Genomic DNA, 14,016 nt, shown 5'->3' on the forward strand with positions numbered 1-14,016 from the left:
AGAGCAGGGTTTAGGCCTGTTGTGCATAGGGTCGCTATGAGTTGGAAACGACTCGAGGGCACATAACAAGAACAACAGTGAGAGACAATAACTCTGACATACTCTCTTCTTCATTTTAAAACATGTAGTTTTCACAACATTCTCTTATTCTAGGTATTGATTTTGCACGAACGCAATTAAGTGCTTTGGGATTCTTATTCTTCTCAATGTTAGCCATAACTTGTTATAATCCAAACAAATGCCTTCGCATAGTCAATACAGCAAATAGATGTTTTTATGATATTCTTTATTTTCAGCCAGGATCCAACTGACATCAGTAATATTCTCTTATCCCTGGTGCTACAGCCTCTTCAAAATCTTGCTTGAAGTTCTGGCAGGTCCCTATCTATGACTGTTGCTATTTTTGAGTGATATTCAGCGGTATTTTGCTTGCATATGAATGAATAGTGAGATAGATACTGCAACCAAATTGCTTCTACTCCTTAAATTTCTTTATTCTTCTTGTAACATGTTCATCTTTTTTTAAATTTATACTCTATTTATGCATCTACCAGATTATAAAACTGAAATTGTTTATATCTCATTGTCTGTAAACCACACAAAACCGTAAAGTTTACTTATCTTTTAAGTAGCGCCTTTTCCCCAACAGCATACTTAGGATAAATGGCAATCATAGTTCATGGTCCTCATAACGGTCTCCACATTGCTGGTCTGGATCATAATAAGACCAAGACGATTAAAATCTGGCTCGTTTATGCTCTACTTCTTTGTTTTAATGAAATTTACAATCACGTATAAACTTTTTTGTCATTTTTATTAGCAATCATGTGTGGGCTGGAGAGCCTTTTGTTTAAACCAATCAGGAAATGGTGGGCAGGCCTCTGTGATGAAATGTCAGATAGATCCTGCCCAAGTGTCTACAGTTTGATACCTCTAGTTCAGAGACAAATATACTACTAGAGTTACAAACTAAATTGGCAGTTGGTTCTGGTTGTGGAGAACATTGTACTAAGTGATACAGAATTTGTCTGTTGTTTGCTGAACTGAGATAACTTGTTGTTTACTGTGATACTGAGAGCTTTGTAAAATGCTGTAAGAGATACCCATGGTAGAAAGGTTTTAGTAGAGCTCAGAGATTAAGACAGAGTAGAAAGTAGGTTTGACCATCCACTTCTTAAATAACAGGCCTTTGAAAACCCTATGAACACTATAGGAGGGTGGATCATTATAATAGTGTAGTGGTAGAGCCCATTTTGAAAGTCAGTTGAAATGCGGAAAAACAATGACAAACATTGTTAAATAATTAGAACATGGACTGTACATAGTTTAAATGTTTGGAAACTGTAGTTTGTAAAAAATGAAATGGAACATATGAACATTGACGTACTAGGCTTTAGCAAGATGAGATGGACCAGCTTAGGCCACTTTACATCAGATAATCATAAAGTACACTATGCTGGAATGAAAAACAGAAGATGAATGGTGTTTCATTCATAGTAAAGAGATCAATTTCAAGTTCTATTCTGAAATGTTGTGAGTAATAGGATATTATCCATATGCATACAAGGAGGACTTGTTAACAGGCCTATTATTGAAATACATATTCCTTCATAAAGAGTCAAAGAGGAAGACATTTAAAACTTTTACCAAATTGTGCAGTCTTAAATTGATTAAAATGCAATCAAGATGTGTTAAATGATAATTGGTGACTGGAATGCCAAAGCTAGAAAACAGTGAAGAAGGACTGTTGTTGTTAGTAGCTGTTATGTGCCATCGAGTCATCTGCGACCCATAGCGACCCTGTGTACAACAGCCCTAAACCGTGCTCTATCCTGTGCCAATCTCATTGCCTCTGACACACCCATCCCGAGTGCCCCAGTCACTGAATCAATCCACCTCATAGAGGGTCTTCCCCTTCTGTGCTGTCCCTCCACTCTACCCAGCATGATGTCCCTCTCTAAAGACCTGTCTCTCCTTACAACATGTCCAAAGTATGTTAAACGAAGCCCCAGAATCCTTGCCTCCAAGGAGCAGCCTGGTTTAACCTCTCTAGGATGAATTTGTTAATTTTCTTGGCAGTCCATGATACATTCCATACTCTTCTCCAGCACCACAGCTCAAAGGCGTCAGTTCTCCTTCTATCCTCCCTAGTCATTATCCAACTCTCTGATGCATAGCAAGTGATTAAAAACCATGGCCTGTATCAGGTGCACCTTAGTCTCCAGAGAGACACCGTTGCTCTTGAGTACTTTAGAGAGGTCCCTAACCGCAGACTTTCCCATTGCAGCACGTTTTTTGATTTCCTGGCTACTGGTGCCAAGAGTGTTGACCGTGGAGCCGAACAAACTGAAGCTGTGAACAATCTCAATCTCTTCACCATCCATCCTGATGCTACTGATTGGTCCAGTGGTGAGAATTTTTGTCTTCCTGACATTGAGCCTCAGTCCATACTGAAGGCTGCAGTCCTTGACCCTCTGCAGTAAGTACGTGAGGTCCTCCTCAGGTTCAGGAAGCAGGGTTGTGTCATCTGCATAACGCAGATTGTTGATAGGTCGTCCACCAATCCTAACGCCACACTTCTCCTCATAGAGCCCAGCCTCTTGAATAATCTGCTCTGCATACAGGTTGAAAAGGTATGGAGATAGGACACATCCCTGACGTATACCCTTTCCAGTTTTGAACCATACAGTGTTGCCCTGCTCTGTTCTGACGACTGCCTCTTGGTCCAAGTATAGCTTTCGCATTAGCACGATTAAATGTTCTGGGATTCCCATTCTTCTCAGAGTAAGCTACAGTTTGTTATGATCCATGCAGTCAAATGCCTTTGCATAATCAATGAAACACCGATAGACATTCTTCTGGTATTCTCTGCTTTCAGCTAAGATCCATCTAACATCAGCTACAATATCCCTAGTACCACGGCCCCTTCTATCCCAGCCTGGACTTCTGGCAGTTCTCTGCTGATGTACTGTTCCAGTCGTTTTTGGATAATCTTCAGTAGAATCTTGCTTGCATGTGAAATCAATGATATTGTTCTGTAGTTTCCACACTGAGTTGGGTCGATCTTCTTTGAGATGGTAACAAATATAGATCTCTTCCAGTCAGTTGGCCAAGTGGTTGTTCTCCAGATTTCTTGGCACAACTTGGTTGGAAAATATGGCCTTGGCAATAGAAATGAGGCTGAAAAAGAATAATCAAATTTTTATTTATGATTCATTTATTGCAAATCATTTTTTTAAAGACACAAATGACAACTTTACACGTGGATCTCCCTGATGGGCTGCTTTGGAATCAGATTGACTACATTTGTGGGGGAAGGGAAAAAAAATCACTGGAGAAGTTGAGCATTAGCAGTCAAAACTAGGCCAGGGTAAACTGTGGGTCAGAATCAGTTACTTACATGTAAGTTAAAACTAACACCCCAAAAAGTTAAAGTAGGTCTACAGGAAACAATATATTATCTTGAATCTATCCCACCTTAATTTCAAGATCATTTTAGGAATAGGCTTGAGGCATTGAACACCAAAGATCAAAGTCCATATGAGTTGTGGGATGATATAATTTATAATGAACTCAGTCCCACAAGGACAAATATTGTATAAAACCATTATTGTAGAATGAGTACAAGGAATAAGGATCCAAAGGAAGGGGGGAGAGTAGAAGCAGAGGGATGAGGATATGCAAGGGGAAGAGGTGATTAATCATGGGGTTGTGCGATTTTATGGGGGGTGAGAGGAATTAGAAAATCTGTTCTGTAAAGAATGTATTCAAATTTTGTAAATAAAATACCAAAATGGATGTCAGGAGAAACTTGAAAAATTGTGTAGGAGTGTTGAGAAGCCAAAACAAAGGGAACACATGCTGGAGTAAAAGAGCTGAACAGAAGACTTCAAAAGGCACTCAACAAGAAAAAGAAAATTATTAAAAGTATTTTTCTAGTTAACAGAAATATTCTGCTTTCTGAGCTGCTCAACAAAAGGCAATAATTCTGTGACTGTTCATATCCACTAGGGAGCCTCCAGAAGAAAGTTATGTAATCTCTTTCCATTAAATAGCCTCAGAAATCCAATGGATAGTTGATATGAATTAGAATTAATTCAGTAACAATGAGTTTGAATTATATTTGAATAGAACTACAGAAAGACCTAGTGACTGTCTTCTATAAGCTTATAGTCGTTGTAAACCCTGTGGAGTATATTTTGGTTGTGTGTGTGTGCTTTGTTTTGTGTTTTGTGTTTTTGTTTGTTTTTTTTTTCCTTTGGAAGGCATGAGCTCACTAAAAGTCATTGTTTCAACAACAAAAACTTTTTAGAGAGTCTCCTCTCATTTATTTTCATTTTTCTTTTATCATACTGTCATAAGTCTCTTTTTCATTATTAGTAAAATGAATCTCTTGAACCATTTGGTGGTAACAGTAAATATTAAAGTGTCTTTTGATTATCATTCAATACAATAAGGATCTCAAATACTTCAATACTTATGTCCATTACTAATAATTTAAATCTTATTCATTACTAGCAATTTCATTCTTATGTGCAATGATGAAATGACATAAAGAGCTTTAGTATCTACAAACAGACTAATGGATGGACAAAATATAGCATATTAATATAATGGAATATTTTTCAGGCAAAGAGAGAAGTGAAGTTCTGATACATGCTATAACATGATGAACTTTAAAATCATTATACTGAATGGAATAAGTAAGATTCAAAAAGAATATACTGCATGTCTATTTTTGCTGTTGTATGTTGTTGAGTCATTCCCATTCACAGTCACCCGAAAGCAAAGAACAGAACTGCTCCATATTGCTGTTGTTGTTGTTATGTAACATCAAGTTTCCTTAGACTCATAGTGATCCTATGCACAATACCTGTGAAGCCCCCTGTCCTATCCTGAGCCAATCTCACTGTCTCAACACACCTGCCCCTATTGCTCCAGTCACTGTGTTAATCTATCTCATCCAGAGTCTTCCTTTACTGTGTTGTTCCTCCATCATTCCAAGCATGATGTCCACCTCCAAGGACTGGTTCTTCCTGGCAACATGTCTGAAGGATGTGAGATGGAGCTTCAAAACCCTTATCTCCACTGGGCAACTTGGTTTCACCCTCCTGAAGACAGATCTATTTGTTCTTTTGGCAATCCATGTTATGTTCTATACTTTTCTCTAACACTACAAGCTAAAGAAATAAATTTTTTTCTGTCATCTTTGTTCTATGTCTAGCTCTCTGATGCATACAAGTAATTGTGAAGAGGATGGCCTGGATCAGGTACACCTTAGTGTCTAGACTGACGTCTTTGAACTTCAGTACTCTAAAGAAGTTCTTGAGAGACAATTTACCTAATCAAATTTGTCTTTTGTTGGTTCTAAGAGTGTTGAATGTGGGTTTGAGCAAGCTGAAATTGTTAACAACCGCGGTCTCTTCTCCATGCTATAATAATGAAGCAATGATGATGGACAGGTAATTATCATTTGGAATAATCTGCATTCAATGAGAAACCATATTGTGAGATGCATGTGAGCAAAGTATAGTAAGTATCTTAAAAGTCTGAATGTTTTTCTTACCAATTATTTTTCTACTAATTGTCAATTTTATTCTTTAGATTTTTTAACTTCCACACGAAATCCATCTATTAGTAGCTTCTGTTTTGGTTTGATAATTACTTTTAAGAATATTTTCAGATAATATAACTTTGCTTGTTCAAAACGTTCATTAAAAGCATTCATATAAGATGAAAGGCCACAGCATTCAGTACGGATTATGCATCAATATCAAGAAAATATAAGTCTCTTCACAACGAGACCAAAAAACAACAACATGATAAATAGAGAAAAGGTGAAAGTCGTCAAGGATTACAGTTTACTCAGTTCCATAATCGACATCTATGGAAGGAGCAATGAAGACCCTAAGTAACATACTGTAACTGACAAGTACACTTCAAAAGACTAAGGTGTGCCTTACCCAAGCCATGTGCTTTTTAATTAACTTCATATTCCCTCCAGAGCTGGACAATGAATGAAAAAGACCACTAAATTGATGAGGAATAATACTGAGAAGACTATGGACTACCAAAGGGCAAAGAAACCACTTCTGGAAGAAATACAGCCCGAAAGCTCTATGGAAGAGAACAATGGTGTGACTTCATTTGTCATACTATTACCATGTGATCAGAAGTTGCAAGTCTCTGGATAAGACAGTATGCTTGGTAGACAATCTGCAAAAAAGAAAAAAAATCAAGATGACTGATACAGTAACTACATCTATTACATGTAAGAACTGACCCGATGCCCTAACAACAAGAGCATTGCATATTCTAATGAAGGATTTTTTTTGTTTTGACTTTTTAAAAGAATTTCTGTTAGTTCCTTGTTAAGTTCTGATGTTGATTGATTCTCATCAAATATTATTTGCAAAAAGGGACCAAAAAAAAGCTGTTTGTCAATTGATTTGATTCATTCAAAAAGAAGTATTTTCTTTCATAAAGAAAATTTTCCTTCTCTTAGGTAGGATCTTAATGACATAAAAGGTTAGTTGAACATAAAAGATGAGGCACCCTAAGCATAGCCTAGCTAGACAAAGTTTAATTTAGAAAAAGTCAATTTGTCTTTCTGAGATAAACTTGTCCATTGAGTGAGGAAGAGGGAAGGAAACTGTCGATTGTTGCAAGAGAATATTATTCTAAGAGAGTAGCATAAAGAAGGCCAAAGGGCACACGGAGACCAGGGAGAAAATGTCAATGATGAGCAACAGATATGTTGTACATTACATAGATTAAATATTTTTTTTTCGCCAATCTGTTGTTACTATCTGCTTTCATATGTGCAATTGAAGCATCTACAACAGCTGACTTGTTTTAATTATGTTAAGGAGAATAAATGAAGAAATTATTAGGCAAAGAAAAATAATAGTAAAAAAGATGGTATTTAGATACTACGTGAGTAGCATATGTGACTTAAGCTAAAAAAATGAGTCAACCTTTAGAATACTATCCATAACCAATTTTCCTATAATATTAAGAATCTGCAAAATGTTGGCGTCTTATTTGTATCTAAGCTCTTTTATGAGCTTTAAATATCAGAAAGAACAACAAAAAATAATCAGAAAGAACATTTATGGAATGCCGAGTATTTGGGTACAGCTTAACAGGTTTCTTTTTTATAAACAATATTTTGCTTTAATTTCTAAAGACATCTAAGTTATTTTTGTCTCCCATTTACTTAAATTAATGACTTAATCTGAAAAACTGTTACCTACAATTGGATTTAGTACTTGCTCTGTTCTATTTTATGTAACAAAAATTTCTCTTTTATGTCATATTTGATTAATTTTACATTCTTGGATGGATGTTTAACTGCTAATTTCATCCAAGAAACCTCTGTGCTAGTTGGGAGTTGCACTTACAACCCAAAACAGGTGGTTTAAATCACCAACTGCTCTGCAAGCAAAATATGCACAATCTTGTACAATTATAGCCCCTGAAAATGCACTGGAGGGTCAGCTATTAGTTCTGTCTTGATGGCAATGAGTTTGAGGTTCTATGTTTGTTTTTAGTTTTGTTTTTTTAATTACCCCCCCCCTTTGCCTGGATAGCATTGAAAAGCTTTTCCTCCTTCAGGACAAATGTATGAGATGAGCTGATCATCACTCAAACTCTAAGGAGGTATATTTGCCATTCAGAACTCAACAGAAAATTTTATATATTTTTTTCATCTTTGAAGGTAAACCATTTGTGGAAGACAGACTTTAGTATCTTATTCGACTCTAGATTGGTTCTTTTTCAGGTTTGCTTTGAAAATGTGCTGGTGCTTCTATCTAGACCACCTGGGTAAATGCAAGATCCCGTGCAGCTAGTGATCATCTGATTCATCTGATTACTCTAGCAATGCTGATTTGGATTTGAACCCGTTCAACACAGTGCTGAGAGTGTCAATAAAAAGATCTATTGTCCATAGTCATGCATGTATTACCTTGCTTGTTACGGCTTAACTTAAACTGGTTTACACACAATTGTCTATGTGTGAGCTTTATCAAAGAATTGAGAGTGGTTTTAGTTAGAATCAAATACTTCTCCTGTGATTCTTTGCCTTCAGCCCCTGGTTCCTTGAGGTTTATGGGGAAGAGTGTGGAAGAATTCTGTTCTATTCAACATAACCTCTTTCTCAGGATCCATGTGCTTTTGTAATGATGTCTTGTTCAGACACAAAAGACATAACACTTTTCACACAAAGACTTTTTTCAAAGTTTGAAATAAAACCCTTTACATGATTCCCTGATTTCATCACTTTGTTCTTTTAATTCGTTTTCATATCTTTCAATTTGAGTTGGTCTCATATTGATTTGAAAGTTTCAGCTCACTATAGGCTATTTTACAGAAGTTCTCAAGATTATTTTTTCCCAAAGCTTAATGTGATAATTCTACTTAAGTGCTCTAAATGTCACACTAGTACTAATAAGGTCCTTAATTCCAAGTTTTCTCATCTATATAATTTGTCTTTGATAGTTGGAAATTTAGTAAATGAATTTTTGAGCAAATAGTTCTATTGTGCTAACTAAAAACAAAATACCAGAATATTTACTTATGACCACCCTCAAAAAAACCCACAAAATCCTCAAAAAACCCCAACCCAAACTGAGGCTAATCAATAAACATCAGGCCATATGACTGATCACCTCTGATCTTAAAACATTATTTCAGTATTACGTTCTAGCTCTTTTCTTCAATTTTACTCCTATTACTCTATCTTTGTTTTTCATTTCAATAAAGTACATTAACTTTATTTTCCCAATTCTTGTTTTAACTATCTTCTCATTGATTTTTATTTTAATTTTGTTGATTTTTCATCCCATATTGTACTTTCCCCACTCCGGACTCTTATCTTCTTCAGTTTATAGGTCAAACATTTATACAACCTTAAGTGTTTCTAATAATACAATTCATTTCATAGTCTTGCATAACCTATGCCAAATGTGCCAGTAATCAGTGTAGGTATAATAATAGAATAATTCTTTCAAAGGAAGTGTCCAGATTCTTCTTTAGTCTCTCTAAAAAGGATTGGTGTCATGTTGTTAAGTGTTGAACAAATACAACTCATAACAAGCACATGAACAATAGATCTGAACCTTGAACTATTCTGTGCTATTCTTACTATCTCTGACACACTTGAACCCATTTGCTGCAGTCACTGTATCATTAGAATGACCAAATTATATTTTTCCAACAAAGATTTGCTTGATACGATCTATTATAAAGTGTTAGAGATTTTTCTGCAGCCTAGTTTAACACTCCAGGATTATTCAAATAATGATTTGTAAATAAATGACACAGAGAAAGAGAAGATGATGAGTGACACATTATATTTTCATTATTTAGTGATTTCTTTGCAATAGTATTATTTTAAGACAATTTTAAAATTTTTATTGTCTTAAACTGAATTAATACAGTTCCGAGTACAAGATTTATATACAAGGAGATTATTAGAAGGCAACTTAGAATTAAATCTGAGGAAGAGTAAATTGCAAAATATTCTGTATTTCCAAGTTGTGAAGGCACATTACAATAGGTGTCACACATGCAAAAGTACACGTTCAACCTCTGGACATATCACCTTTTAGAAGTAGTATTAACCATATCAAGTTATTTACTATTTACAAATTATGTCTTTTTATTTTCCTTATTATCTGCTTGAATCTACAAATGTTCCTAAAATAAAATAGGCACACAAAACATTTTCATTAGCTGCTCTTTCTAAAACAATTACCTTCTACTATTAGAAAATTATATTGAGCTTCTAAAATATGTCCCATATGGTCTGTCCTAGAAATCAAAAGAGTAACACAAAAAGAACAAGATTAATCTTCATAATTGAGAAATTTAGCATTACCCTAAGGACTTAAGGAAAGGGCAGATAAGACCCAAAACAGAAAAAGAAAAAAAAATTCCTAAACCAAAATCTTAAAAACTAACACAGGCAAATGGAGGAGAATGGCACTCTTCTACCTTCAGGGTTATTGATAATTGTTCAACAACAATTTTATTTTAAGAGAATGGATGAAGTCTTCTTTACACATTAATGAACTTACTATGAAACTCAATAAAATATCTCCCAGTGCATACTGACAATTTACCCATGTATATACATAGTAATTGTATGGGGAGTGAAAACATCAAGGGGAATCTACTGAAATGAGAGAACAATGATAATCTTTGCAGATAGCATGGATCAACAGCTAGATTAAATCACCACAAGTAGGAATCTATCTTAAATACATGAGTTTCTATATCTTCTTCACTGGAGTGACAGGGATAATAATGAACGACTGTACATTTGATAGTAAACATATGCAATTTATTGTTGTGGTTTTTGGTATGTGCTGTTGCTTTCCCTCCAGTGTTTTTTCAGAGGCTGTAAATTGCACAGAAAGAGATTGCCAACTTTTCTTTCACAGAAAAGCTAAGTGTATTCAAACCTTTGAATTGGCAGCATAACTACTAAACACTAGGCCACTAGAGCTCACTAACATGGAATAGAAACTAATATATATAATGTGACATCTGCTTTGTGAGACAGATATGATTAATATAAATATAAGGAATCTGGGACACAGGTTTTTATATCTCTATCACACAGTAAGAAATGGCACAGCAGGATATGCATGAGTCACTTCACTTCCAGAATCTACGGCATGAATCCTTCCATGGAGCATAACATTGTTACTGAAACAGTTTTCCACAATAGGTACATTCTAAGAAGGATGAAAATGTATTTGTCAAGTGGCTTCTGGTGGCATAGCCTGTAACAAATTGTGCGGCTGATTCAAAGACTTTGCTGGAAAGATGAACACTCTCTCTCTCTTTCCACTATGATTTACACCCTCAGAAAAATCGATGCACCATCAGTATGAGTTAGAACCGATTGGAAATCAGTGAGTCAAAGAAGCTCTGGTGGCTTAGTGATTACTTACCGAACTACTAACTGAAAGACCAGCAGTTCAAAGTACACTAGGTCATCTATTATAGATATATGAGTAGTCTCATTTTGTAAACATTTTTAACTTTGAAAATCCAGTGTAGGGTTGTTGCAAGTCATTAACTCTAAAGAAGTGGATTTGGTTATGTGTCTGAAGATGTAAACTTTATCATAACACTCTATTCATTGATTAAACTGTCTTAATATGTTTTCCTTGTCTGGTTGTTAGACATACCATATCATTCTCCTCTTTATTTGGCCTGCTTCATTCTCATTGTTTGTGGCCATATGCAATTTTCTCCTTTATTTTGCTTCTTCATTTAAGGTGTGGTTAACAAGTAAATTATCTTTTTTTTTTCCTGTCGCTCTGAAGACCTTAAACCTTTAGAGAACCATCAGCTTATTCAACTAGACTTGAATCTCAGTGATGGAGTAGAGTGATATCAGAAGTTGAAAATACGCTTAAAATGTATTATTGAACCTTAATGAAATGGTCTAGAGAATGCATGAGTTTATTTAAAAGGGTGGTAAAAATGAACTGTGCAGTGCAAGACCTTGGCATTTAGTTATATTAATTTCATCTGACATTATAAAGGATACTTACTATTGGGTAAAACAACTTTTTTTTTCAAATTGTAAACATACATATTAGTGCAATAGAACACATTTGTATGACCATCTAAGTTTAACTTTTAATTTTCCCTAGGTAGGCAACACTAGATAAAAAAATTATATTTGAAGTTACAAGTTAAGAAGGGAAAAGAAAATGTTCACCTTAGAAATATGTGGTTGTTTCCAGACTCAAGAATGAAAGTCATTCTTGGTCTCAAGCTGATTCCAAGTTTGTAAAGTACATCTAAGATAGAAAGGTGGATTTTCACCTGGAAGGATGTTAGAATTTATTAAAACACAAATAAAAGAAAATAATGTCTTTTTGTTACTAAGAAAATATGCCAATTTCTTTAGCTGAGTTAACAAAACTACTCATGAAATGACTGCAAACCCAGGAGGACAAGAAAGCAATTTAAAAGTCTGATCTTGGAACAATGTCCCTGGAAATCAGGTTTTAAAAAACATTTTTTTTAAAATTTTAATAAAGTAGCTCACTTTAAAATTTCTCTATTGTTTGGGTGAATTTTGAGCCAAAAAGATAAGTTTTGTTCATGATCCAAAAGATGACCAAGGGCCACATTCTTGGAAGTCTCACCAGTGGAACTTACGGCCCCGTATGTTTGGCCAGTTGTGGGTTATTAGATTTGGGGTTTTTTCCATATTCTTCCCCCACTCTATTCAGAACCTTCTACTGTGATCCGTTTTGTTAGTGTTAATCAAGCAACATATAATTCTTCTGGCTTCAGGAGTATGAGGTTTAAATTGCAAACGGTCTATTAGTTCTTTGGATTAATTGTTTCTATGCATATTTGCTTTTCAGCTCACTCTTTTTTTAGAAAAAATATCTTTTTTTTTTTTTGCAGCCCGACAGAGACCAACAGTTGCACCTTAAGTGGCTGTTTGCAAGCTTTTAAGACCTCAGTCAATACCCTCCAAAGTAGGATAGAGAGAGTTACCTTTGTCACTATATTATGCCAGTTGACTGTGGTGCATCCTCATAGCTATGACCATAAGGCTCCAATGAGCCAGTCTTTCCATTCAAATGAGGAAGGATACGATACTGTTTCATGTATTGGCTCAGTCTCTCTCTTTGCATCATTAGGAATCTGCTCAGTGCTGACCTTCTAGCATGTTTTCTGAGGTGGTAATTACGTGAGAAGAGATTGCTCGTCTTTTATCCAGAGAGTCTTGGGTATATATGAGGAGTCAGAGAGGTGAGCCCTTTGAGTGAGCAGCACACCTCCCTTAGACTAAGCCATCAAATCCCTAATTGAATCAATGACAGGGTTTCAAGCATTGAAAAGAAAATAGTTCCCAGCCAAATTTCAAACAACTTGTATGTTGTGTTTAATGAGTTCAGCTTTCAAATGTCTTTTTTAACTCACTTGTCTAAGGGTGGATATAGTCATCTTAATATCATTTTTTAGCATTATCTTTATCTTCACTCTTCACTATTGCATTGTATTTTAAAACATATGAAGTGGCTACTTTTGTTTTTCCCCTTTAATTTTCAGTGTTTTAATATCTTTATGATGTCACTTGTTAACATCACTAGTCTAAATAGGCAATGCTTAAGTCCTGGGAAAACATAGGTTGGGGAAATGTCTGTACCAGAAGAGTAAGTCCTTTTTTTGTCAAATTTTGTCTTAAAATAATCTAAATATCTGAGTTAGCTTCATATTCCTTTTCTTTAGAATAGGGATATGCTAGTCATATAATCAAAAAGAATGAATATGTTTAGCAGAGACATACATTTTAAAGGAATGCTACAATTTATACTAATAGAGGTTTTAAGTTAGCTTTTTAAACTGTAATACTAGATTAATTTTTATCATATTGTTGTTGTTATTAAAATCTTCGAGTCACAATCAACTCTTAGTTGAACCACCAGTAGGTTTTCAGAGGTTATGAATCTCATGGGGAAAGATAACCCGTCCTTCTCCCCTGGAGTAGCTGGTGGATTCAGATCAGGTCTTTGGGATTGCAGAGTGGGTTCTTAACACTAGGCCACCAGAGTCATCATATAAGGTTTGGAAAAACACAAAATTAAAAATTCATGGTTTTCATTAAATCTGGTATCACTTCCCTTGGGGATCATTTGAAATTTGTAGTGTGTAAGTGTATGTGTGATGTGTTACACATCTAGTAGAGGTCATAGATAGATATGCTAAGCATTTTTAAAAAATGTTTTATTAAGACAAAAAAATGCTAATTGTATCTTAATTGAATAATAAAGAAAATGAGAAGTAGGCTCATGTGTAAGATATATGTACAAGAATAGTAAGCATTATTATGTAAGTTTCTTGTTGTTTCATTTATTTTGTGTTAAAGTGAAATTGGAAAACAATTCCACTGTGTATAAGATTGGGTGAAGGCATCATGCTCTGAATCAGAAAATAAACCAAAAGGGGAAAAAGAAATATTAATCTGAAAGG

The sequence above is a fragment of the Elephantulus edwardii genome, unplaced genomic scaffold (genome assembly GCF_000299155.1).
Source record: "Elephantulus edwardii isolate Elephantulus edwardi_28Jun2011 unplaced genomic scaffold, EleEdw1.0 scaffold00052, whole genome shotgun sequence".
In the NCBI taxonomy this organism is placed as follows: domain Eukaryota; kingdom Metazoa; phylum Chordata; class Mammalia; order Macroscelidea; family Macroscelididae; genus Elephantulus; species Elephantulus edwardii.